This window comes from Acomys russatus, chromosome 23 (genome assembly GCF_903995435.1).
Source record: "Acomys russatus chromosome 23, mAcoRus1.1, whole genome shotgun sequence".
Classification (NCBI taxonomy): domain Eukaryota; kingdom Metazoa; phylum Chordata; class Mammalia; order Rodentia; family Muridae; genus Acomys; species Acomys russatus.
This window is the reverse complement of record NC_067159.1, coordinates 23,824,937-23,851,877: the sequence shown is the minus strand read 5'-3', so window position 1 is coordinate 23,851,877 and position 26,941 is coordinate 23,824,937. Positions and strand designations below refer to the sequence as shown.

General features: G+C 43.3%; 1 long non-coding RNA gene across 1 annotated transcript; it reads right to left on the bottom strand.

The window, feature by feature from the left end:
* Positions 1–656: 656 nt before the first annotated feature.
* On the bottom strand, positions 657–26,941 carry LOC127206414 (uncharacterized). Its single transcript, XR_007832795.1, has 3 exons — positions 26,825–26,941; positions 19,717–19,801; positions 657–825 (listed from the first exon to the last, which is right to left on the bottom strand). It is a non-coding gene; the product is annotated as an uncharacterized LOC127206414 (long non-coding RNA).

Genomic DNA, 26,941 nt, shown 5'->3' with positions numbered 1-26,941 from the left:
AGAAGAAAGAGAGAGACAGTATCATCTGGCTTCTAAGTGTATTAAGATGAACCCAGCCTCATGGCTATTAACTACCTTCATTTCCACTTTGTTCTTGGTGGCAGGTGGCCTCCTTTTGGTATCTGACACCTGATCATTAAAAGTGTCTCCAGTGCTGGGAGAAAGGATGGTGAGATGTGAGTAAAGCAGCTTTTCCTCTCCCCCCCCCCGCCCCTTACCCCCCACCCCCACCCCTAGAGCCATTTGAAGCCCGTCCAGAACTGGTTGCTGCAATGATGACCAGCTGTGCTGCTGTGCTGGACAGATTTATGTCAACTTGACACATCTGGGAAGATGTGTCATCTTGGAAGAACTTTTATCCCAGGAAATGCTTCCGTAAGATTGGCCTGCGGGCAAGCCACACATACGAAATAGCGTAAGAAATCCCACCACTTTCACTTCTTCAGCTTTTAGGACCATGGCTGATCTCACCCAGTTATTCAGTTATCTTTCTTAGTCATCCTAGGTTTCATTCATATGTGCTTCCAGTACATTCTCAAGTTTGTCTGCTGTCTGTTCACCAGCTCTAATTGGCATGATGTCATCAATTTGAGACATATATTTTGCAGAATGTTAAGATCATGAAAGTCCCTGCAGAGTCTAAGAATAAGTGTTCCTAAAGCCCCAGTATAAAACGGTAAATATGTACCATGGTCCTTTCCATGGAAGAGTGAGCTGCTGTGATTCTCCTTACTGATGGAGGGTGAGAAGGAACAAACTTGCCAGACCAATAACAGCATACCTGGTAGAAAGGACATCTTGCTTTCTTTCTGAGAGATACCATATCTGAAAGAGCAGACATGACATAAACCACCATTAATTTTCCTCTCATAACCAGCCTTGGTCCACAATTTTGAGTTTTTATAGAGTTTACATCGGTGCTTGCTTGAGAATATAATGGATAGCAATGCTCCTACACGCTGTGCACCCACACGTGTGTGCACACACACGTGGAAGACTGAGGCCAGTTTCTGGTGTCTTCCTCAGTCACCCTCTGCCTTATCTTTTGGGACGAGAGCTCTCACTAAACCTGGAGTTCACCCAACTCACCCAAGGTGGCTGGCAGGCAAGCTCGAGGGATACACTTATCTCTGCCTCCCCAGAGCTGGGGTTACAGATTCATGCCACCGTGCCTAGGTTTTCACGTGGGTGCCAGGGCTCTGAGCTAGTGTCTTCAAACTTGAACAGCAAAGACTTCACTGAATAGTGTGATGGTGTCGCTAACGTCTGCAGGCCTTCCCAGGACACAGTATTCCTTTGGTATGCTGACACCACATAATGGCCCTTCCTCCAGGGGCTGGAGAAGACTCTCTGCCATTAGTCATATTCTAATTATATAGTCATAAACTAGAGACATAACGAAAGACAGTTGTAACAGATTTGCTGCATGCACCGTTGGGAGCGGGTCCTACAACTTCATTTGTCACTTGGCTTCCTCGCGCCCTCTAAACAGAAGACAGTGGAAGTATTTCAGGTTTCTTATCTCAGTATCAACACAGAGCCATGGGGGCTATAGGTATATACATGTATATATATATATATATGTATATATATGTGTGTGTGTGTGTGTGTGTGTGTGTGTGTGTGTGTGTGTGTAGGCTATAGATAGGCTTCTTGAGAAGCCTGGGGATTTTCTTTATGCCAGCATCATTTACTGATAGTTATAGATTTTTTTTTTTTTTAGCAGGGTGGGAGGCAAGGGAAGGACGGCAGGTGGAGAACCACAGGAGCGTTTATCAGGTACATTTGTAGTGTATGTCCTTCCTTAAGGAGACTCAGCTCAGTAGATGGGCTCTGAGCTACGTACCTGGAAATGCAATGTGGCATGATGTTCCCTGCAGTAAAAATCGGCGAGGGTTTATGTTCACACATCCTTGACAAGTCAAAGAACCTTCTAGTTCACTCTCCATCACCGTCCAGAACACCATGACTTGTTAGGGCGACAGATTCACCACCAGTCTCGCTTCCTAGCTTTGATACAACAACCATGCCCCCTTTCTTCTAACAGTTAACTCCTGCCATTTAACCCCTGCCATTCAAGAAACTTGTCATCTCCTCTCATTAATCCCACAGCATCACCTTCCCCCAGCAGTCTCAGCCTTGTAGGAGAGATCTCCCAGAGGTCCTCAAGTTAACCAGCACTCTTTAGCACTGTGTGATGGTTAGTGTTGACTGTCACTGGGACGGGGTCTGGCAAGCCTCTGGACACACCTATGAGGGATTCTGTAGATAAAGCCTCCAGGCATGTCTGAGAGAGTGTCTTGATTAGATTTGCTGAGGTGGGAAGACGCAGCCTACAAGTGACACTGAGCTCTGGGCTTGAGTCCCACATAAAAAGGAGGAAACTATCTGAGCAGCGGTGCTTCCTGTTTTCTGCATTCTGACTGCACACCTCACCAGAACTTCCTCACATTTTCATAAAATGCTGTGTGTCAAAATCCTTTCTCCCTTAAGTTGCTTTTGTCACTATAATTTATGATAATAGAAAAAGTAGCTAATGTGTCATGTGGTCTTCATTTTAGTGAAAGAGGTGTCCTCTGTGTCCCCCTAAGGTACATTGTCTGATGTCACTTTCTCTAATTACACATAATTCATTCACTGTAACTTTTTAAAACATATCCTTGACTTTTCAGATCCCTGACTCATTATTATGCCAAGGCAGTTTTGACATCTTCATTGTATTTACAGTAAGATGTTAGCACACACATGCTACAAAGACACATGCTAGCATGTTAGGGTCCAGGAGGCATTGCCAAACATTGAACTCTGAGTTGTGATGCAGCCCTCCCAAATCAATAAACTATATCCTATCAGCTTTATGTTTCCTTGTTGAGGGTCTCTGTAAATGTCGCGGCCAACAAAGTGTTGATCTCTGTGAGGCAGGAATGAAATCTGGTTCGACACGACTCAGTGGCTAGTGTTGGTTCAAACATCCAGAGTCTGTTTATATAATAGGAAATAAAAATTTAAAAACCCAAGCAGTTTATTTTAGACATATTTAAGTACAGCACAATTTTGGGGAAAAAAAAAAAGGTTCCTGGTAAAAAATGATCTCAATCCCATGTGCATAGTAAAGCTTAAAGAGTGACTGCATTGAAACCCTTGCAAAGCACATGTGATCTCTTCCATAAGATTGGTTCTATAGCTTAAGGGCCCAGGGGAGGCTCTGGTGTGGTCTTGGACCATACAGATACTATAGAGGTCATCAAGCTGTGCAGCATATGTGATATCTCCCCTATAGATGGGTTCTGCTGACTGAGAAACAATGCTCAAAATAAAGATCTTGGGTGGAAGAGTCTGGGATAAACATATAGTCTGGGAGATTTGGGTGTGGCCATCTCCTACAGATAGCTCAGGTCACCTGGCTATTAACTACATCCATTCCCAGCCTTCTGGGCAAAAGACAGGTGTGCATCTCTTCTGTTAAAAAGACAGCCTTGCACGGTTAACACTCCTGGCTTCCCTAGTACTTAGCTGTGAGCACCTAGTACTTAGCTGTGAGCACAGGGACCTTGTGCCCTCTACTCCTCTTCCTCCTGTCACCATCTTTGATCCAATACATCAGTATATTCACCCTGATCTCTGAAATGCATAGTACCACATTCTGCAGTGCCTTTGGCCCTACATCGCCGCCCCCCAGACTATTTTCCTTTGGTGCAATGTTGAGATCTTATCAAGCTTGTTACGTTGGAGTCAATCAAATCTTGAAGATAAGCAAGGCTTTGAGAGGAGCTGACATCAGTTGTAACCTGTCAGATAGTGCCAATCAAGCTGAGGTCTAGAAAGTTAGTATTTGAGTATAAAAGAAGACAGCTTCTTAACAGAGAAAAATTAGCATACACAAGTAAGCTAAGTATTCTGTAAGAGTGGGTGGCAAACAGGAAGATTATCCCTTGGGTACCCTAGCATCCATGCTGGTCACATTTTAGTCATACCTAAGACAGTCTGGAATCAGGATACAACTCAAACCAGTTCAGGAGACCCTGAGCAAACAGGGGAACAGGAATCACTTTTTAGATTTAGCTCAGTGAGAAAACAAACAACCCTTGGAAACTCTCCACACTGAAATTAGAGCTGGCCATCTTTTCCCAGGTCACTCTCAGAAGCACTCCCTTGAGAAAGTGTCCTTATGTACGATAGTGCCCAATCCTAAAGCAGTGTTGGATGCCTATGTGTGCAAACAGGTGAGGGAGATAAGTCAACTTTAGAACCCCATGTCCTTGGTGATTTAGTGGATGTCGATCTTATTTTAAATCTAGCTAAAGGAAGAAAAGCATCATGTGTATTTTGGTTAAAAAAAAAAAAAACATTCAAGACTAAGGAATTTGCTGAATTTGCCTTCAAACATTCTTTCCAGACATTTAGTTGTACTGTAACCAACTTAAGAAAAGCTGTTGAGCCAGGCGGTGGTGGCACATGCCTTTAACCCCAGCACTTGGGAGGCAGAGGCAGGCGCATTGCTGTGAGTTTGAGGCTAGCCTGGTCTACAAAGTGAGCCTAGGACAGCCAAGGCTTCACAGAGAAACCCTGTCTAGGAAACAAAACAAAACAAACAAACAAACAAACAAAAAAGAGCTGTCTGGGCTATTGTATGTTGTTGCCTGCGTTCCTGTCCTGACTACCTTCAGTAATGGATTGTTTGGTACCTGAGAGTACAGGCTGAAATAAATACTTTCCTTGCCCAACCTGCTTATTGCTATGGTGTTTATCACAGCATCAGGAAGCAAACTGTAACAGACTCCACCCCCTTTGGGTGTGTACAAATCTACACTCACTCTAGAAGAGCAATCTGGCTGTTTGTCACCCTCCAAATGAAAAAGGTGAATGGAAACATCTAGTCATCATTAGTAAACTTTTATTTAGGGGAAGTCTGGTTCTCCTTGAGCAGGATAAAGCAGATGTTTGTTCTGGCAAATTCTGAATGGGATTCTGCTCCCATCTCTTTTGCTCAAATGTTCCCACCCCATGGCTTAAGTTCTAACTCCTCTATCAAAGCTTTAACAGAGCACAAAGAGCTTCATGGTGTGTGCATTAGGCCAACACTGAAGTGCTGTAGTGTGTGCAATCAGGCTCTGTGCTTTGTCACATTTTCATCTGTACCTATAGGATTTAAGAAGGCCTTTAAAAGCCATGATGCACAGGGATGGGGAGATGGCTCAGGTGGTAAAGTACTCACCTAACAAGCTGAAGGACCTGGATTTATATCCTCATCACCCCCATAAAAATGGCACACAGTGGCACACGGCATAACTCAAATACTAGGGAAGCAGAAACAGACAGGTCCCCAAGGCTGCCTAGCCAGCCAGCCAAAGCCCAGGTTCAGTGAGAGATCTTGTCTCAGAAAATAAGGGTGGATAGCAAGTGTGGAAGTCTCCTGATGTTGGTCTCTGGCCTCCACATGCATGTACATACATGTGCACATGTACCCACAGGTACACACACACACACACACACACACACACACACACACACACACACACACACATCACTTTCTGAGTTGGACATTCAATGCTTTACATTTGTCCTTCTTTTCTATTTGCCCTCCAGCGTTATTTATTAGACATGGTGGTTCTAGGTCACGTGACTTCACACTTCACATCGTTGCCATAGTCACTAAATGCCATGACCATCTTCCAGAATGCTTCATCTGTATTCCATCTCTCACTCACGAGTGGTCTCAGGCCCAGTCTTCCACCTCATGAGAAAGCTGTCCCTGTGATCTTTCTTTTTCCTGCAGCTGATCCACTCCCTTTTAAATTGCTGTGTTAGTCAGGAGCCTTGGAGGAAAGAGACGGAACCCAAAGGGTTAATTAAGGGTAAGTTTAATCAGAGTATGATTTACGTTAATACAACAGGATAAAGAGAAACCCTTCAAAGATCATAGAGTACCATGGAGCCAGCGGCAGAAGGAAGCCATTGCCGTTTCCAAGCAGGGAAGAAGTAGACAGAAGAGAGCCAATTCAAACCAGAACAGGAGAGAGTGTTAGGGAAGACTTCCTGGAGGGGAATGTGGCCTTGGATCTAGGAATTGGTAACCTGTCACTAAACTGTACTTCAAGTCTTGTGTCAGTGCTTCTCAATGGTCAGCTCCAACTGGAAAGCCAGTTAGCACCGGTGAAAAAGGTCAAGCTATGGACATGGAGAAGAGCGGGAAAAGATGGAGGATGGATGGATGGGGAAAGGCATATGAGGACTATACAGCCTCCACCAGTCCCTCTTTGTTCCACACTGGCTAAAGCCTCGTTTCTCTCGAATGACATATACACACAAAACTCATTAGGAACTTCTAAACCTCCTGTCTTTGCACAGACTTCAGCCCTGATCAGCACGTGCTAGCCTAGCTTGAGAGGGAGGTAGGAGTTAGCCCCGGAGAAAGGACCGGTGCAAAACTAGGTGGTGTGGCAGTTAGACAGCCTGTTAGGCCGGTTTTGAGGACTCACATGCTATCTGGGACTTGGACAGAAGGTCAGCTAGACCCGCCTTTTGCTGCCCTGACTACTTAGGCAGGAAGCTCCATGCTCCTGAGCTTCTTTGCAGTCAAAAAGAGTTGTGTGTCTCTGATACTGACCTGAGACCTGAAGGGCAGTGTTAAGGGGAGAAGAAAAGGATGTGTGTGTGTGTGTGTGTGTGTGTGTGTGTGTGTGTGTGTGTGTATCTCCTTGTGGAACTTAGGTAGGTATGGGGAAAGAGAAGCCAGATGAATTATTCAAGTGATTTACTCAGTACTACACACTAAGATTTACTAAGTACAAAACACGCCATAGACGAGGACGGGCAATAGCGAACTTGTAACAGGAGACCCTAGTGTTTTAGATGAGTTGGGGGAGACAAACTTATCTCTGGATCTTTCGTCAGTAGGTGTGAGAGTCACCAGGCCTTGCAGGTACCACTCCTTCCAGGTGAAAGCGTTCTCGCTGACTTTATTAAGGGAGAGTCTGCCAGGTACCAGACCAGGTCTGGGCAGGAGAGAGCCAATTAAAAGGCTGGCATTAGAGCAGCCAGGATCTGTTTCTGTGGGCATGTGTGGCTGCCTGTGGTAGCACCATCTCCACTTTATCTGTTGGTTGCTAGGATTTACGTGTGTGCTTATGTGACAATGACAGACTGAGACAGAAAGAGAAAGAGCATGTTTTGTTTTTGAATCCACTACTTTTGTTTTTGTTTTCTGTTTTGTGCCAAATTGATTCTGGCTCTATTCAAGAGGCTTTTCACAAACATTTTCCCTGCACTTTAGGCAGCACATGGCGGACAATCACTAGCGGCGTGCAAGAACTTTTGAACTCCCTTCTTGTGTGGGTTTATCAAAATCAGAAAGGCACTATAAAATCTAGTGACGTCTTCATCTGACACCCCGTCAGGGAAAGCTGAGCTTGCGGCTGGCAGTTTACATTCAGGGTGCTGTTTCATTACCTCCCACAAGCTGACTCAGACTTTCAGGAAGTGGGATGAAAATGCCGGAGCGATCGACCTGAAAAGCCACAATTTTTTAGAAAAGGGACCAGTGCTCTTTTGAGGGTCACTGCAAAGCCCTAGCTGCCTGACACATGGGCAAAACCAGTTGCAGGGAGTCAGATCTGGGCTGGATTCTGGTTTTAAGGGAGTTAAGCAGATTTCTATGGTCGGGGTTGAAGAGGACATAAAAATGGACTGAGGATTTCCCCACACCAAACCAGGCGTTTTGTTCCAAGACCATGCATGTCCTGCCCATTGAGCCAGCTCTGGTGACAGTCTGTGGATAACATCTGTCCCTCCCTCCATAAGACAATAAAGTGCTCTGTGCACTAACAAGATGGCTCACAAAAATAAAAGCAAAAGGATGCAACTTTGTAAAACAAGATCAAAATATTATTTCAAACTGTTCAGCCCCCCAGGAGTACAGTTGTGGAAAATCATACATTTTCCTTGGCATCTTCAGCTTTCTTTGCCTGGTCTGCTTTAGCAGCCCTGTTGCCTGCAGGATTACCCAAGCCCTTGCCAACATCAACTTTTTCCCCCCTTTTGCCCTTTGGGTACTTGCTCTCCCTTCTCTGCAGGGCTTTTTATAGGCTTGTGGGGGGTGGGGGGAGCTTTGTTACTTTGCGGATCTTCTCTGTGGTTTGCTCTCCTTGTCTCTTCTGCCTTTAGAGTGCCCTTCAGCCTGCAGGCGCAGGGAGGGAGATTAGAGTGGGCCTACAAAGGCACTCAGTGTAGGTCCTCGCTTCTTATCCTCCCCCCCCCCCTTTTTTTTCTTGTTCCAACATTTAAGCCTGGAATCCAGTCTTAGCCAGTAGGAGCAGATCTCAGGAAGGAAGCCTGTTGGTTCATGTTCAGTAATCACAGTACTTGGGAGGCAAAGGCCGCAGGGTCACTGTGAGTCGAGGCCAGCCCCTCGAGATACTTAGCGTTTCTAGGTTGGCTTGTGTTAACAGAATGAGACTCTATGTCAAAACTGCACACGGATCCAAAGTGCTCCTGACCCCAGATAATCTTGCTTCTGCTATCTATGCCCACCTTTTCCTTGTTGGTTCTCGAGTCTGCTCAGTTTTTGACTCTGCTAACTAATGCTCGGTTAACTAAAAACTGAGGACACAAACTCTCAGGTCACTCTATTTAGTCAGGGTTCTTTACAGAACTGACAGAATGAATCTCTGTGTGTGTGTGTGTCTGTCTGTCTGTCTCTCTCTCTACACACACACACACACACACACACACACACACACACACACACACACACACATTATACACACAGGTTTTGTTCTTTTGGTTTTTTTTTGAGACAAGGTTTCTCTAGGTAGCCTTGGCTGTCCTGGGACTTGCTTTATAAACCAGGCTAGGCTTGATCCACCTGCCTCTGCCTCCCCGAGTGCTGGGATTATAGACATGTGCCACCGTGCCCACCAATAATATGTATACATACACATATTTTAAGGGTAGCTATTAGACTGGTTTACAGGATGGAGTCTAGGGAGTCCAATAACAGCTGTCTCACGGTGGGGAGACGGAGAATCCGCAGTCGCTCAGTCTAAGAGGCTGGTGTCTGAGCAGTCCCAACCTGGCATTTGAGGACTGACAATTCCCGGGGAGCTGCAGACCTTCAGTCTTGATTAGAATCCCAAGAAGTAGGTGCTAACATCTGTGAAGGAAGGCATCGGTAGCAGGATAGATGTACTTGCTTATGAGAGCGAGAGCAAGCCGGCACAAAGCGAAGCTCCTTCCTCGGTGGCAGCGTTCTTTCATCTGGGCTGCTGCAGAAGGTGTGGTCCATATTCAGGGTGGGTCTTCCTGCTACAGAAAATCTGATGAGGAATCTCCCTCAGCAGTGTCCAGAAGCACGTGTTTTAGTTAACTGAGGATGTAGTCAAGTTGACCACCAGGATTATCCTCCGCAGTCACCTAATCCTAGGTTCCATTCCTACAGTCGATAAGTATGACCTGTGTGTGATTTTGGGGAAATTCCCAGATGTTTCACGTTCCCAATTATAAAACGGAGGATGATAATAGGACCTGCCACTTTTAGGCTTTTGTGATGACAAAGTGAGATGCACCAATATAAATGGAAGGTCTGAGGATTATCCACTTTCGCCTTTCACACTGTGCACCTGAGAAGAAAACCTCATTATGAATTTACCACTCATCACACACTGTGACTCGGAGTAGTGACTCTCGGGGTCTGCCTACTCACGGCTGCCTCGCAGCTACATCATCCACCCTCATACCCTGACTGTGGTGATCAGCTAGGATCAACCATCAACTCTCATCCACCCATGAATCCCAGCAGTCTCGCAGCCTCTTCCTCACTTCCTTCCTCACCTGTTAGAAATAGTTCCTAATAGGAATCTGATATTTTTGTGGATTTTTTTTTTTTTGTATTTTTTTGGGAAAAAAAAACTTATGTGAATTTCTTGAAACTTTAAATTTACATGAATATACCACTACACATTTCTGCCTCCGGAAGAAAGACACACAAAGATAACAACCTGCTTTTCGGTGATGATGATGATGATGATGATGATTTTTCCCCTATGGTTTGGGGGCCTAGATGGGAATCAAATGAAATGGTTCCCCAGCTTAGAACAACAACATGTGTTTTGTGGGTCTTCCAGAGATATAAAAAGCAAAGTAATTGACAAAATAGCAACTTCCGTCTCACACGATTTGCAAGTTACTTTCACAGGTTCTGTTGATAGACCCAGGATGGCAGCACAAGGCCGATGTTCAACAAAAAGGTGTGTGTGTCGGGGTGGGGGCGGGGGTCTGGGCGGGGCCGGGGGTGGGGCTGGGCGGCCCAACGGTCTCTATTTCTCTGTTTCAATTTTTGGGGTTTGTTTGGGCTAGCTTTGTTTTGGGTTTTTTGTTTGTTTGTTTTTCTTAGTTTCTGTGTCCAAAAATAAGGCTCTTGGCTAGATATAATATTTTATTGGGACACTGAAAGCATTTTATTTTAGGTTCTTCTTATTATCTTGAGTCAGGGTCTTACTGTGTAACTTTGGCTGGCATGGAACTTGTTATGTAAACCAGGTTGGCCTCAGACTATTTGCCTCTGCCTTCCAAGTGCTGGAACTGCAGGTGTGTGCTGTCACATTCCAGCTTACTGAAAGCATTTTAACACAATGTCTTTCTAACTTAATTTTGAAATGATTTTTAGATATGCAGACAAGTTTTAAGGACACCACGGCAAATTCTTTCATCCCCTCACCTGGCTTCTCCCAATGTTAACTGTACCAGATGTACGGCATTGGCACAGGACTGTTAACTAAACCACACACAATTTAAACTTTCCAATTTCTTCACTTGCATTTTTGTTTTGAGTCCAGGACTTAGCGGGATACTATATTTACTGCATCTGGTCATGGTGATGACATAGTCTCCAATCTGCAACTATTTCTCAGGTCTACTTGTCTTTTCATCAACACTGTTGAAAAGCATTCATCAGATGTTTTATAGAAAATATCTGTTTGTGTTTAAGTGATAGTTTCTTGTGATTTATCTGGAGTTGAGGGATTTTTTTTTTTTCAGAATAACACATAGGGGAAGAACTCCTTTTGTTGTAGTGTCAGTGACACATGATAATGATAGGTAGCCATCAAGTTATTACTGAAAATGCAATGCCAATCTTGACCAGTTGGTTAAAGTGATGTCTGCCAGATTCCTCAACCGTAAAATGGCTACACTTTCTTCTTTTTCATACTTTGTACTCATTAGAAATGAGTTACTAAGTTAACATTCAAGGTCTGGTTTGTGTTTTAGACATGAAAGTACCACACAAAAAGGCCTCATGTTGAATATTTGGTCCCCAGGTAGTGGTGTCCTTTAGAGGTGTTTGCGTTATAAGGGTGGCAATTTCCTTGGTGGGTTGATCCATTGATGAATTCACAGCTGAATGGACTCTGGATTGGAGGGCTTCATCAGAGGCAGTGAGTCACCAGGTGTGTACCCCTGAAGGATTCAGTTTTGTCCCTGGACCCTTTCTCTTTGGCCAGTCCTTTGCTTTCCATGAAATGAGCAACTTTCCCACCATGCCTGTCAGCCATGATGCTTCTTCCTTGGAAACATAGATTGCAGCCTTTAAAACCGCGAGCCAAAATAAACCTTGTGTCGTGTATTGCTGCTTGAAAATATTCTCTCACAGTGGTAAAAAAGTGATGAACACATACTGTTTTACCTCCTCATAGGAGGGTATTAAAGACTGTGTGGGCCCGTGTTAAAATAAACAAGACTTTCAATAGAGACTTTGAGGCGATCTGTGCCACTATTCTCGTCCTTGATAAAGTTTGACTCAGTAATTTTAGCATTTATTAAGTCATGTCTGTGGTTCTCCTCATCCCTAGGGGGCTGTTAGCCACCAGGCCACCAAGGCAGGAAGAGCAAAAAGTGAGGTGCCAAGCTTGGAAGGCCCCAAGCACAACGAAGCATGAAGGAGTTTGAACACTACAGGGAGCTAGTCCAACCTTATTCAGGGAGAAGAAAGACTATGTAGTACTCGGGGAGTGGGTGGCTGGGGGTTAGTGGGCGGGGGGTTCCCAGGATAGGTGTTAACTGGTTGAAATTAGGCACTTCAAAGATCTTGATTTGCTTTAGGCAGCATGCTGACTGATAACTTATTTTCCCTGACAATGAGAAGCCTGACTTCTATGGCTGACCTTTTTTTTATTGGTCCAGTCCTAGCACACTTGTAAAGACATATGGATATTTAATTACTAACTGTATTCATGTGTGAATCACAAGTAGAATACAAATATTTTATATAGTTTTTGGGTTTTTTTTTTTTTTTGGTCTTTAACCATACAGTTGGGGGTGGCAGGGGAAGCAAAACCAAAACACTATTTTCCAAAATTACTCCTAAGGTTTTCTCTCACCCTATGAACTTGTCTGTACTGTTAAGATTCATTTGTATGGTCTACATTCCATCCTGAGAGTTGAGAGTTTCAACAGCCTGATGTTTTTTTCTTTCCTTTGTCTATGGTAAACTTTACTGCTTGTGATAAAGCAATCAATACATTATTATCAAAGATGTGATCCTGCTTTTCACCGCTGTAGCACCAAACAGAGCAGTGCCAACTTCCTAAAGTCCCTAGTCATCTTGGCCACTGTTTCATTGCTGACACCGCGAGACACCATGCCCATGGCAACTCTTACAAGAGAAAGCATTTAACTGGGGCTGGCTTATAATTTCAGAGGTTTAGTCCCTTATCATCATTGCAGGGAGCATTGTAGGCTTTTAACTTTTTCAAATCTACTCTATTTGGGGTTCTTTAATGCTTATAACTCACTTCCAACTCACCTACCTAGATAGGAGAGAAAAGAGGTTAATGGGAACAGGAGACGTTTGGAGCAATTCCACCCTTTGTAGTCAGGATTTCAACAGACCTGTTAAACAGCAAACCAGCAATTCAGCAAAGATGATTGTAACCACAGCAGCTGGAATCTGGAGCAGCAGCTGGAACCCAGAACCTGGTCTCTGGAGTGTTTCTCTCTAGGAGTGTCTAGAATAGAGTGACAACCAGTCAAACAAGAGGAATGATGCCAAGACCAAAAAGCCAAAACCACTTGTTTTGGGGCTCATACATATATATCCTCTTAGGGTCCGTACTGGGATGTTTATCAGTTGACAAAGACCACGCCCCACAAGAGGCAGTTCGTCTTCTAGTGGACAAACACCACATGTCTTCTCACAAGTTTGTTTCCAGCAGATAAACACTGCACACACTTACACAAGTCTGTTTCACATCCCACACTTGGGATCAAAACAAAAACATGTTTCCAGCCACTACAGAGCATGGTGACATGAAGGCAGACATGGTGCAGGAGAAGAAGCTAAGAGTTCTACATTGAGCATCGGAAAGCCCAGAGCTCATCCATAGGGTCACAATTCCTCAAAAAAAAAAAAAAAAAAAAAAATCCACATCTTCTCCAACAAGGCCACGCCCTGGTAGCTAAACATTCAAATATATGAGCCTATGGGGACAACTGTTCGTCACACAACCACACTAGTGTAGCTCCTTTGTAGTGAACCTCCTCTCTTAAGCCCAAAATTTATGAGAACAATTTTTAGCCATAAAAGGCATTAGGAACCAACTTGTCTAACATGCTTATATTTTATAATTTTCTTTTTTAACTGCATAAAAGAAAAGCATTTTGTTTGTTTAGTGGTAGAGAAATATGTGGTATGTAAAATAAACCTTTCTAGGTGGCACTTGTATATGAATATGTGAGAGATTATCTGCTTTAATGCCCACTGCTGAGTTCCTGTGCTGACACTTGGACTTCTCAATCCACAGGTTTTTTTTTTTTTTTTTTTTCATAGCCAAAGAGTCTAAGATTGATTCTGGGAAGGGACCACTACTTAGTTTTTTTCTGTCACTCCTGGTTCTGTTCAGAGCCAAAAAATAAGGTCATATAATCACCATGACAAAGCTGGAGGTGGAACTAAGACTCCCAGAACATGATTCTTTCCACTTTGACGAGGCGGGGCCTGCATTCAGATCCGTCTGCAGAGCAACTGCGGGTGAGCTGCTAAGTGCCGTATGGCGACCTCAGCTGCCGTAGCTACCGAAGGTGAGCACTAATGTGTCTCCTTCCAGATGGCTTTATCTCACATATTATACCACAGAAAGCTCTTTAAAGCCAGTGAGTGAGCAAGCACATAAACAAAGCAAAACAAACAAACAAACAAACAAAAACAAAAACAAAAAACCAGACCTGTACAAATAAACAAATGAAAATCCTTTCCAATCAGGCTGCAGTAGAAATTTAGCAGGGGTTAACAAGGATCTTAGCAGCCAGAAGGCCACAGCAGAAATCTTATGGAACTCGTAGTTTTACAAAGATTTAAACACTGGCAAGAAAACAGCATTCTAGAACCATGAAAGAAACATGAGGGTCTAGAGAGAGAACTCAGAGGCAGAGTACAGGCTGCTGTTATAGCAGAGGTTCAGGGTCCCAGGACATTTTAGCTTCAGTTCCCCGGGGAACCTGCCGCCCTCTTCTGGCCTCTGAGGGCACTGCATACACATGGTGCACTTACACAAGAGCAAAACATTTATACATATAAAAGTAAATATTAAAAAAAAAAATCATTAGTAAGATGCATGTCCTTGAAAGTGCAGGTCTTAAGACTGGACAGAGGGAGAAACTCCTGATTTGCCTGGTAATTATAATGACAAGAGGTGGTTCTGGGAGACAGAGCAACAGTGGCTTTCTCACTTTCCAGGTGGAGCAATCACAGGATTAGGCAGGGTTCTAGCCAGGGCCTGCCAGTTTTCAGCTTCCCAGCATCTAGAGGAAGGCCTACTGCTGTCTGTCAAGCTTGTTTATGGAGATGGCCAAGGGTACTTGAAATATAGCACAGATGATTTTTTTAAGAAGATGATTGTGAGCCACCATGAGGGTGCTGGGAACTGGAACCTGGGTCTTCTAAACCGCCACAAGATCTGTTGATTTCTCAGTCATCTCTCAAGCCCCTCCAACACAGGCTTTAAACACACACTACCATTATGCAACTTTGTTTCTCTGAGTTAATCCTTTTATTGTTTGAGTAAAACAACTACTTTCTGTACTGTCAAGGAGCCATACTTGAATGGAAAGGAACTTGCTAACATGTACAGTCACAACCCTGATTCCCAACGTGGGCTGGCCCAGGCAACACACCCAACACAAAGTGGTGCCCAAACAGGCCCCAGTTTGAGGGAGAGCTGCCATTCCTTATGTGTAAAGTAATACCTTCCCCCATCCGTCCCACCCCCTACCCCATTGCAGGCATCTTTTTAGATTAGAAAGTTTTTGACATTAACTATACATCCTAGAGGGCATTCTTAACTATTCTAAAGGCTATGTGAGGGACATTTGAGATAGATTGCATTTCTTCTCATGTTTTCTTAAGATAATCATTTCTCTTCCATAGTTTTAAGTACTCTGGGTGTTTCACGGAGCATGGCTATATCAGCAAATGGTCTTACCAGATCTCATGGGTATTTAAGTGGATACAATTTGTTATGTATTTTGATTTACTCTAAGCCTTTTCATCTTAGAAAACATGAGCAGTGAGCTAGAGATACAGTTTCCTGGTAGAGCACTTGCCTAGCGTGCTTGAGACCCTGGTTTCAATCCCCAGTATTAGATAGATAGATTTATTAGCTATGAATATAAATAATTAATAAAAGAATGGCTCGGTGTGTGTGTGTGTGTGTGTGTGTAAGGAAGCATAGTCAAGTCGTTTACTCATTCATTACCTATGTAGAGTTAGAGTTTCCATACCCTAAAAGACATAGATCTTGGGTGCTCAATTTGATGACTTTGGGTATTATAAGAAACCACCTCTCCCCCTTGCAAAGATAATATAAAACATTTCCATCACTCCAGAAAGTCCTGTCATGCCATTTCTCAAGAGGATTTTACTCATTTCCCAAAGAAGCCCCTTTTTGACTTACATTATGCACTAATTTTGTGAGGTCTTACACTCCAGGGTCACCAAATTGTCTGTCATTGTATAGATGAACCACGAAGTGCCCACTGTCTTGCTAATAGACCCTGGGGATGTTTCTCCTTTTAAGCTGTATTAAGTAAAACTGTTGTGATGGCTAATCTTGGCTGTCAGCTTGATGGGATCTGGGATTAGTTAAGAGATACACCTTAACTGGATGAGTCTGTGAGGGTTTTCTTGGAAGGACTGACTGAGGGGGAAGGCCCACCTTCAGGGTATGCAGCGCCTTCCGGGGTAATACAGATCCAAAGAGGTCAGTGGGAAAAGCAATGCTGCTTCCCCTCCCCCTTGAGATTGTATTAGAGAGTGATTGGTTACCACCAGGGCGTGTGTGCTACTGCCACATCCCTAGGGTTGTTGTGCCAGGCTTGTCACTCATGTGGTTGGTTCATAGGCATCATAGCTAGGACTGTTGCTTGATTCTCTCCTTTGGAAGCTTGCACGGCTCCTTCTGATACCATGAACGCTAGTCCTCGGGGAGGGAGAATTCAGCTCACTTCCAGCTCAGGGGTCTCTGGGTCCTGGTTCTGAAGGGCATGGCGTCATCAGTAATAGGGACTTACCTTTCACCTCTGGGGTGGGGGTGAGGCGTGGGGGGTGGAGGTGGGTGCTGGTGGACCAAAGGCAATAGCAATACAAACTTCCTGCTTTTGCTTCTTGCTGGTAAGATTATCTACTCTGTTGCTGCTGCTGCTGCTGCTACTACTACCATTTGCTGGCATTGGAATCAAGTTCCTTAAGCTGTCCAGTGCAGACTGATGATCAGAAGCTCTCTGGGCATTCTATAGGCCTTTGGTGCCAGCTAGGGCTGCTGAGGCACCCAGCCTTCTGGGTGAGTAGCTATTGAGTTCTAAGCCTCTCCACTGTGTAGACCGCTACTGTTGGATTTTCCAGCCCATATTGTGTGAGCCAGTTTAATAAATTCAGTGGGTTCTATTCCTATAGAGAATGCTGATTCCTATAGCTGCCAGGGACATTTGTAAATAACTCTTTAAATTCTATTTCTCTTTCTCTCTTTTTCCTTTTCTTTCTTTCTTTCTATTTTGAAATTATTTATGATTTACCGAAGGTTGCAAAAAGTAAAACAACACAAAAGCATATACTACTGGTTAAATGATAGTTTTTTTTTTTTTTTTCTTTGTTTTTTTTTTTTTTTTTTTTTTTGAGACAGGGTTTCTCTGTGTAGCCTTGGCTGTGCTAGACTCACTTTGTAGACCAGGCTGGCCTTGAACTCACACGAACCCACCTGCCTCTGCCTCCCCAGTGCTGGGATTAAAGGTGTGCACCACCATGCCGGGCTGGGGTGTTAGGCTTCTATCTGCAATGTAGTAATGAGTGGACTTCCTTTTCTTTTCAAATGGTTACCTAGTTGCCTCAACATAAGTAAACAAACTATGAAGAGGCAGTTATCTTTGCTTAAATTATGAGACATGCATACTATCTTTGCATACATTAAATATGTATGTGCACCTTATTTCACTTCTAGTCTACCTTAGGCTGTTGGACTGTCTTTTCTAATATCAGCTACAAAGCTCTTCGCTATGTTTTGCTATCAGATAGAAGTAGGTCCTCCCTTTGTAAGTATTCTTGAATGTTTTTTTCTTTATCCTTAGAAGATCAGCTTTTCTCATCTACATAAAAAAAGCTTATTGAATGTGTGTGTGTGTGTGTGTGTGTGTGTGTGTGTGTGTGTGTGTGTAATTGAGTCAGTGTCATGTAGCCCAAGCTGAGGTCAAACTAACCAGGTAGTGAAGGACTAGCTTTGAACTCCTGACCCTCCTGCATAGAACTTCTCAAGTTCTGAGATTCGAGGTATGTGTCACCACATCCAGCAGTTCACTGGATTTCTTCTAAAAAATTGCTTTGACTTTATAAATCAATATTGGAAGAACTAACGTGTGGATGATATTGAAACACCCTAGCTAGGGGCTAAGAACATCTTGCTATTTGTTAAGTCTCCTTTTGTGTCTTTCAGGAAGGTTTTATAATTTTTTTTCAGATAGATTTTGAACATTTGTTGTCAGGTTTTGAAAAAAATTGTTATTAAAAATGGAGCTTTATCATCTTACATTTTAAAACTTGTTATTTGTATACAAAAATATCTTTTTTGCACATTCATTTTATATCCTACTACTTTTCATAAATCTTTTATTATTTCAGGTAATGTTATGATTGATTTTCTAGGACAGAAGTTAGCAAATGTTTTACATAAAGGGTTTATTTTGTCAACCTTTTCCAGACAAACAAAATCAATAAAGTATAAATCTGTAAATATACATATGTTTCTTTTTACCTCATTTCACCTTTTGGTGATATTTAGGGAATATTTACCGTGTGTCAAACTTTCTTACAAACACTTTACAAATATTAACTTATTCAGTCCCCAAGATGCAAGCAGATGAACACATTTGAAAAAGTAGGAGGCTAAAGCATGCTAATAAGGAAAGCCAATGGGAGGTGATGGCCACAGCCTAGAAAGAACCCTAGCCTTGGCAAGGAGATGGGCTTCAGTCTAACTCAGGGAAGATTATAGAAAGGTTTTCAGCAGAACACGTGTGATCTGATGCATGCTTTGAGAATCTTCATCTTCTCCCATGGTAAGATTTAGACAGCAGAGACCTGAGAGAAGGGCCTTGCAGGCATGACTAGTCACATGATCAAAGATATAAACGAGTATGGACTATTTGGAGCACGGGTCTGTTTGGAACAGAGATTACCCAGGGAGAGGCAGTGTAGGAAGGCTGGCCAGGTGAGGTCAATGGGCTGGAAAAGATGTGAAATCCAGGATAATGCTGGCAAACAGTGTTAGGGGAAGGAGGAAATTAGTATTTTGAGAATTAATATAAAAATCAGGTTGCAATAAAGAGTAGTTATTTTTCCATCACTCTTAACTGTATTCTTATTTGACTCTTACTTATCTCACATATTTCTGAGTGGTTTTTTGTTTGTTTGTTTGTTTTGCGTGCATGTTTTTATGTGCAGTACATCGATGTAGTGTCAATAGAGTCCAGAAGAGGGCATCAGATCCCCTGGAACTTGAGTTACAGATGGTGCCAAGAACGGAATCATGGTCCTCTGTATAAACAACAAGCACTTTAACCCACTAAGCAAGCTCTCCAGTCATCTCACATATTTTTATGCCTTCAATGATCATTTTTGTGTCTTTTAAAACAACTGCTTATGCGATAATTCCTCTCAATATTTTCTAATATATTATATAGGAATACACTGAGTGTCTACCCTGGGGCAAGATATTATCAAAGCACTAATGGTACTTGATTCTATTTATAGGGCTTTCTATGTGCTAACCACTGCTCAACTGTCATACAAACTCAAGCATTTATTCCCCATAACAACCCTTCGAAGTAGGCACTATTTTACTGATGAGAAAACAAACACAGTGACATATCTTGCCTAATATTATCCAGTCCATAAAAGTAATATGTAGCTAGGCTGAAAACAAAAGAAATCTAGGTCAATGGTTGCTCCTGACAGCTGTTTCATATCCAGCTCATCTGTGTCCCTAATGAAATAGCAAATTACTGCTGTTCAGCCAAATCCGGCCTCACCTCCTGTGTGTATATAGCCTTTAAGGAAAGAATCACTTTGACGTTCTCCCTCCCTCCCTCTTTCCCTCCTCTTTTCTCCTCCCTTTCCCTCCTCAAATCCTACCTACAAGAACTAGCTACGTATGTAGCCAAGCATGACTTTGAACTTACTTTTGTTGTGTAGCAACCTTGAACTCTTGATGTTCCTGCCTCCAACTCCTGAATGCACCAACGCGTTCAGCTTTGGATGCGATGACTGGAAAACAGTGTTTCATCATGCATGAGACCATATTGAAATCAAGCTCTTATTGTAATCATGTTCTGGTGTAACACAGTCTGTTCATGTACTTTCATTGTTCGCTGACAGAGCCGAGAAGCTGTAACAGAGGTTCTTCGGCCCAAACAGCCTGACATATTAACTATTTACCCTGTTATAGGAAAACAACAAAACAAAGACAACAACAAAAACAAAACCAACCAAAACTGCGTCCCTTTCCCTGAGGAATTTGAAGGAAGCAGAAGATGAGTAAGTAAGTTCGTATGGTACGGAACTATAGCTGCTTTGTAGAGGAATCAGGTGGGTGTCTATCTTGACTTGAGGATAGGAAAAGACAGAGAAGACACACAAAAGCTGAAGACAAACAGCACTGGGACGCAACAGGAGATTACATCAAATGTTGCAGAGAATGCAATGTTGGCAGAGTGTGGACTACTGAGTGAAAAGCCCCCGTGGCTGGAGGAAAAGAGGAAGTCAAGGGCCAGATTAGACACACATTTGTGAGCACTAGAGGGGTTGCTGGGTGGTTAAGATGTTTGTATTTTTCCCCCTTTCTATTGGGCTTTGTTTTGAGATGAAACTCACACTGTGCTGCCTAGGCTGGCCAGATTCCTGGGCTCAAGCTACTCTCCTGCCTCAGCTTACCAAATAGCATGGGCACGAGCCACCTAGTTCTTTGTCCTTTTAAAAATCTGTGTGGGTATGTGTGTCCACATGGCATGCCTGTGGAGAGGACAATTTAGAGTATTGGGTCTTGCCTTCTTATCTAGTTTGAGGCAGGATATAGAGGATTATAGAAACACTACTGTGCCCTGCTTTACACGGGTTTTGGATCTAAGCTCAGGCTCTCACACAGGTACAGCAAGCACTTGACCCACTGAGCCATCTCCCAGGCCCTGTAATTTATTCTTAACGTGATGGGAAGGAGCCGAAGGATTTTAGATGCCAGACTGACACAATCAGGTCCCGTGTATTATAGAGAAGTGCCACGTCCAGGGAACTTAAGGCTAGGGCAAATCGAGATAAAAGAATTTCTTCCTGAATCAGAATGTAGCAAGACCCTGACAGTGGCTGCTACGATGCTCATCCTCAGGTGTTCCTTACTCCCTTCACCTGCTGAGGACTTCTGTCTTTTCTCCCTAAAGACAGGAACCACACTAATAGGTCTTTAACACATTTTATGACCTAGACAAGGCAGGTAGTTCAGTATGAGTTAATGTATATACATATTTCACCATAGGACACTTTATATGTTTCTTATCACAAAATGTATCATCACTATAACATGTAGTTATATTGGTGAAATTCTGGTTTTATAGTTTTAAAAAAATTAAAAACTGGAGCTGGGCGGTGGTGGCGCATGCCTTTAATCCCAGCACTCAGGAGGCAGAGGCGGGTGGATCGCTGTGAGTTCGAGGCCAGCCTGATCTACAAAGCGAGTCCATGGCATCCAAGGCTACACAGAGAAACCCTTTCTTGAAAAACAAAAAACAAACAAAAAAATTTAAAAAATGAAAATAATAAAGACTCCTTTGGACTTTGTATAAATTTTACTTTAAAGCTACCTGGCATCATTTTCTTTCTTCTAGGCTGAGGATGTAGCGTGGTGCTTGCCTAACATCCAGAAATGTTTGATCCTCAGCACAACATAACTGAGCATGGTGTGCAAGCCTGTAATTCCGGTCCTTAGAAGCAGGAGAACCAGAGGTTCCAGGTCACCCCCCAGCTACACAGAGAAGTAAAGGCCAGCCTGGAATATATGAGTCTCTGTCTTCCACTATGCAATTGTTTTCATTCTGGTGAGAAGGGATGGAGACCGTGGGAGTCGGATAGTGGGCCCATGACTTATGAAGACTGTGGGGCAGGATTTCAATCTGAGGTGGGTACTGTGCAACATTCTGTTTCTAGGAAGGAGACCTGACATAGCCCAGTGAAGAATCCAGTCATAGGTGGGCTCACTGCAGCAATCCAGGTCCTCAAAAGAGAATACTGAATTGAACAACCAGTCAAGCTGAGCACTGTTGAGGTTTTTAAGGAGTGTTGGGTTGAGGCTGTTGAGTTGCTGGAGGAACATTACGGCTAACACTTTGCTCTGTACCTGAGTTCCAAAATGGAAGGAACTGAACATTCAAGTGCGGGTGTAGCAAAGTGAAATTAATGCAAAGATTACAGTAAACATCTGGCACCATAAACTGGTTTTCTTGCACGTCCCTAACTTGGATTAGTTTTTCCCTTTTGCAGATTCATATATAAATGTGATTATATACCCAGCATAGCTTTTATTACATTTCCCTTTTGATTGTCATCTTTGTTCGCATTGTTAATCTCAGGAGGGCAGGGCAGTTTCATTTACTTGTAGGTGTGCCCTCAACGCATGACTCACAAGATAACTTCTTGAGATATCAATGATGCATTTTCTTCTTCCTTTTCTCCTCGGTGGAGAACAGGCTCTACACACCATTGCCTTCATTGGTGGAGGGCTTCACGACTCTGGTGAAAACTTGAATTGAGACTGAAGTTTGAGGTGACTCAAAGGATCCTACCAGAAACTGGAAAAGAGAGTGCATCTTGTAGGGATGCACCGAGTCGACATGGGGATGCTAGTGTAGAGTGTCTGGTAACCTAAGGCAGAAAGGATAATACATTCCAGCGATGAAGCAACTGGAGTGTCAACTATCTCCTGGAGTGGGAGGCTCGGAAAGGCAGCCAGAACTTCTCTCTCAACCGGCTTCACGTGGATGTAGAGACTCCTGGAGCTTATCCCGGTGATGAGAAAACAGTAAGAGGCTTGCTCATTTGCATCTCATTATCCTTCATAACAAGTATGCACCACTTCCACGCCTTTGACTTTGGGGAAATATTATTCTCTCAGCCAGCCAGGAGATATCACAGTCAATTAAAGTTTTCTTCCTACGAATTAACAGTACTGCCTATCCTCTATCTAAATTAAATCCACAGACTCCTTCTCTTGCTATTTGCTTGGATGCTGCTTTGACTCTGTTCTCATTACCTTTTACCTAGATATTTCATGCACGCGCATCGTGCATGGGGTGTGTGTGTGTACACTGGTCTCTCAGCTTGGTAGTTCCTCCTTTAGTCTCGCTTCATGCGCCATAAGAATGTTCTACCCTAAATCAAAGCTGAGGCACTCACCTCCCTCCAAACTTTTCGTGGTGAACATAATACCTATCCTTGCATGCAGAATGTATCACACCTTGTTAACTTGGCACTTCATGCCTTCCACAAGTTGATACTAAACACTGCCGTCTTTCCTCTCATTTCACACCCCTCCTCTAACCTGAGCCTTATCCCCATCTTCCTCAATCTGATTGATTTTTGTTTCTGTAGTTTTGATCCCACTACTTCTTCTAAATCTCCTATGTACCAGTTTTTTTTTTTTTTCCTTTTTTCTTTTTAAGGATTGACCCAGATCAATCAGTTGTAAAAAGATCACACTCCAAACTTAGTGCCTTAACACAGTAAACATGTACTATCTCCACAGCCTGGGAGAGTCAGGAGCTTAGGAGCATCTTAACTGGGTTGTATGGTAGGAATCATCGTGAGGTGGAAGCTCTCTGAAGTTTTCACTGCAGAGAGAGGTCTGTTTGTGAGGAGACTGTCAGGCTGGGCCTAGCTTCTCTAGGGGCATCCAGAGAATTCTCCACAGCAGCTGGCTCCCTTTATAGAAAGCAGTCCAGGAGCCGTGCATGGTGGCACACTCCTATAATCCCAGCACCTGGGAGGCAGAGGCAGGCAGATCATTGTAAGTTCGAGGCCAGCCCGGTCTACAAAGTGAGTCCAGGACAGCCAGGAGTACAAGAGAAATCCTGACTTGAAGCAAACAAACAAACGAACAAACAACCACAAAACATAAAACAAACAAACAAAAAAGAAAGCAGTCCAGGAGATCAAAGCAAAAGTCGTACTATTAGGATCTCAGTTGAGAGTCACATACTATCAGGTTACTCTGTGTTCCAGCTCTGAAGTAAAGGAGAGGCCAGAGACTAGGACATCAGGAGGCAAAGTTGAGGAGAACAATCGAGAGAAGCGGCTATCACATTTTTCCTTCTTCTTTGATTCTCCAACTCCATATGTCCCCTATCTCCCCTGTTCTAAGCAGCTCAGATTCTTTAAACGTCAGATCTCCTAGAGACTGCTTAATAAGATCCTGTTTTCTCTTTCTTATATTTACTTGTTATGATGAAATGTCAAGCTGAAAAATTGCGTATCCGATAATAGCGCTGAGGAATTACTTTCCCTTGTATAATCCCAAGCTTTGTTGTTCTGAGGTTGTATCACAAAGAAGAGTAGACTCCCTTCTTCTTGGAGGATTCGAATGCCCTGAGTTTGACTGAGAGAAGTGGTTTGTGCTGGAAAGTTTTACGTCAGTTTGACACGAGCTAGAGTCATCTGAGGGACTCTCAGTTAACAAAATGCCTCCATAAAATCCATAAGAGCAGGTCTCTAAGGCATTTTCTTAATTAGTGATTGATGGGGGAGGGCCCAGCCCATTGTGATTGGTGCCAACCCTGAGTTGCTGGTCCTAGATTTTACAAGAAAGCAGGCTGAGCAAGCCATGAGCAAGCAAGCCAGTAAGCAGCACTCCTCCACAGCCTCTGTATCAGCTCCTGCCTCCAGGTGCCTGTCCTGTTTGAGTTCCTGTCCTGGCTTCCATCAATGATGGGCTACAATGTGAAAGTGTAAGGCAATTAGACTCTCTCCTCTCTTGACTTGCTTGTTGCTCATGGTGTTTCAACACTACAATAGAAACTCAAACTAAGACAGGCCTCAGTTTAGAGACATGGGGTTTATGGATACAATACTCTGCACTGAGTTAAGATCTGTGCTTCCAAAGAAATAGGACTTGGGGTCTACTTACCAACTCAGGTTTAATATTGGAAGTAGATTTGATTTTCTTTAAGTCTCTCAAGCACCACTTCATGTAGAGTTAAACTTTTCCTCTAAGTGTAGACTATGGTCTTTCTGCTGTGTGGTGTCTTGGTGTCTTTTTTTGCATCAGCTCGGTAAAGCTCGGTGTCTTTTATCAGTCAGGCATATGAACAACTAGAAGACATTGCAGCCTGTATAATTTCCCTGCCTTCTTTGTTTCCTCTTCCTGCCCCTTAGAATCTTCCATGCTTCTTGAGCAAGAGTATTTTGTAGAATAGCTTGCCAGTGGATTATTTTTATCTTTGTTTTTTTTTTTTTCTGAATGTTTTGAAATCTATTTCCTCATAGTTGTTTTCAATCAGTTTTAGAAACATCTCTTTTCATTATTATAAACTCATTCTCTCCTCAGGTTCCCAACACTTTAACACTACACTGCAGCCCACTAGTGAAATGCTGTCCCCCTTTGGAATTAAAGTGTTGTTGTTGTTTTTCAGTACAGAGACATATTACATTTATTAATAAGCTTCAAGCATCATAATTGGCAGATATTGGTCTAGTCTAAGTTAGTCTAGCTAGTTCCCAGCCATGTGCTCAATGCTTCTTGCCATCTAGCCGGTCCATCTCTTGTCCTCATGTCCACTCCTCATGGCCTAGAGACTGCTCTCCCTTCTGCTCTTCCTTCCCCCCACCCCCCAATCTCTGCCCTCCCACCCCGCCCCCAAGACTGGGAACAGAAGTCTCGCCTACTGTCTCCTCTGCCCAGTCACAGGCTCTTCAGCTTTTTTATTAACCAATCAGAGATAACTGGGGAGTAATTTTTTACACAACACTGAGACAGGAGATTCCTAAGTAGCAACGACAATATCAGAATCTGTTAGCGTTTTAGCTCACTGCAGTTCATCATTAGCAATTAACAATCGAATATACAGACACACTCTTTAATACAATGTGAACAAAGGTCACCTCTATACCCCCAACTCCCCCCACCCCCCACATCTGCTAGTAGACTACTTTGGCCTTAGGATGTAGCTTTGAAATCATTGTATTTGTCAAGCCTTAGTTAAAAGTGAAAGAAAAAAATTCTAAAATTTCTTATTGGTATTCTCATAGCACTTAGTTCATTTTTTCTAAGTCATCTGTACTTTCCTTCATGTTTTTCTTCTGTACAAGCCTCTGGAGAATAAGGGATTGATTGTTCACACTTGTATTCTCTGTGCCAGGCATACCTAATTACCTAAATGATTTCCAGGGTACTGGGAAATACACGAACGGCATACGGAGGATTTGGTAGAGGCTCTACTTCTGTGTAACAGATTTTTGACTGATTATTGAGCACCTGTACACAGCACACGGCCACTGTGGCTGCTCTTTGTCGTTCTTTAGACAGCTACACATTCACACTGAGACAACCCGTAGGGCACCACTGTTTCATTGGCTACTTTAAGCGTAGGCAACTTTAAAACGTGTTTGTTTTGGGTGAGGTTTTTATAAGCTTCCTTTCTGACTGACACTTGCTTCCCTCCAGTTTCCTCAACTGAAAACAGCCGTTCATTAAGTTATTGTGCACGCGCTAGACTGAATGTTAGGGGTAACAATTTCTGCATGATAGGGGTGGGACAGGAGAAGAATGCTGTAATCTGTAAAGCCCGGCTGCTTCTGGGAGGAAGGCCAGCATTAATACAACGCACGATTGTTGTTTCTGAATGTTCCTTTGCAAAGTACAGCGTTTCTCAAACTTTCTTTACCAGACTTAACATAAAGAAGTACTTTTTTTTTTTTTTTAAATCGCCATTCCTGGTACACATCTACAAAAGAATAATTTTTCTTACAAAACTCCTTTTTGTCACGCACGCACTGAGCTTTTTCCTACTACACTATCCGTATTTAAAAATCAATCGAGTGATATATTCGATTTCCCAAGCCAGTTTTACAGAACCCTAGAGATCACAATCCACGGAGGCTTAGAATAAGATCGTAGATCTGTAGTCTTTCTTTCCAGGTCTCCCTTCCTACTGTAAATTGCAAATGAGGACCGTGCCTCCAGCCTTGCTAGCGCTCACTGCTGGGGCTGGTCCCCTCCTTCCCCGGCTTCTTTAAGAGGGTGGTACTAACCCATCCAGGGGATGGCGGAGGGGCAGGGCCCACCGAGTCCGCGGCGCAGGCCTGGCCCGCTCTTCCAGTTCTTGTGAAAGCTAGGGTGTGTGCACGCGGAGCTCGCCCGAAGAGCGG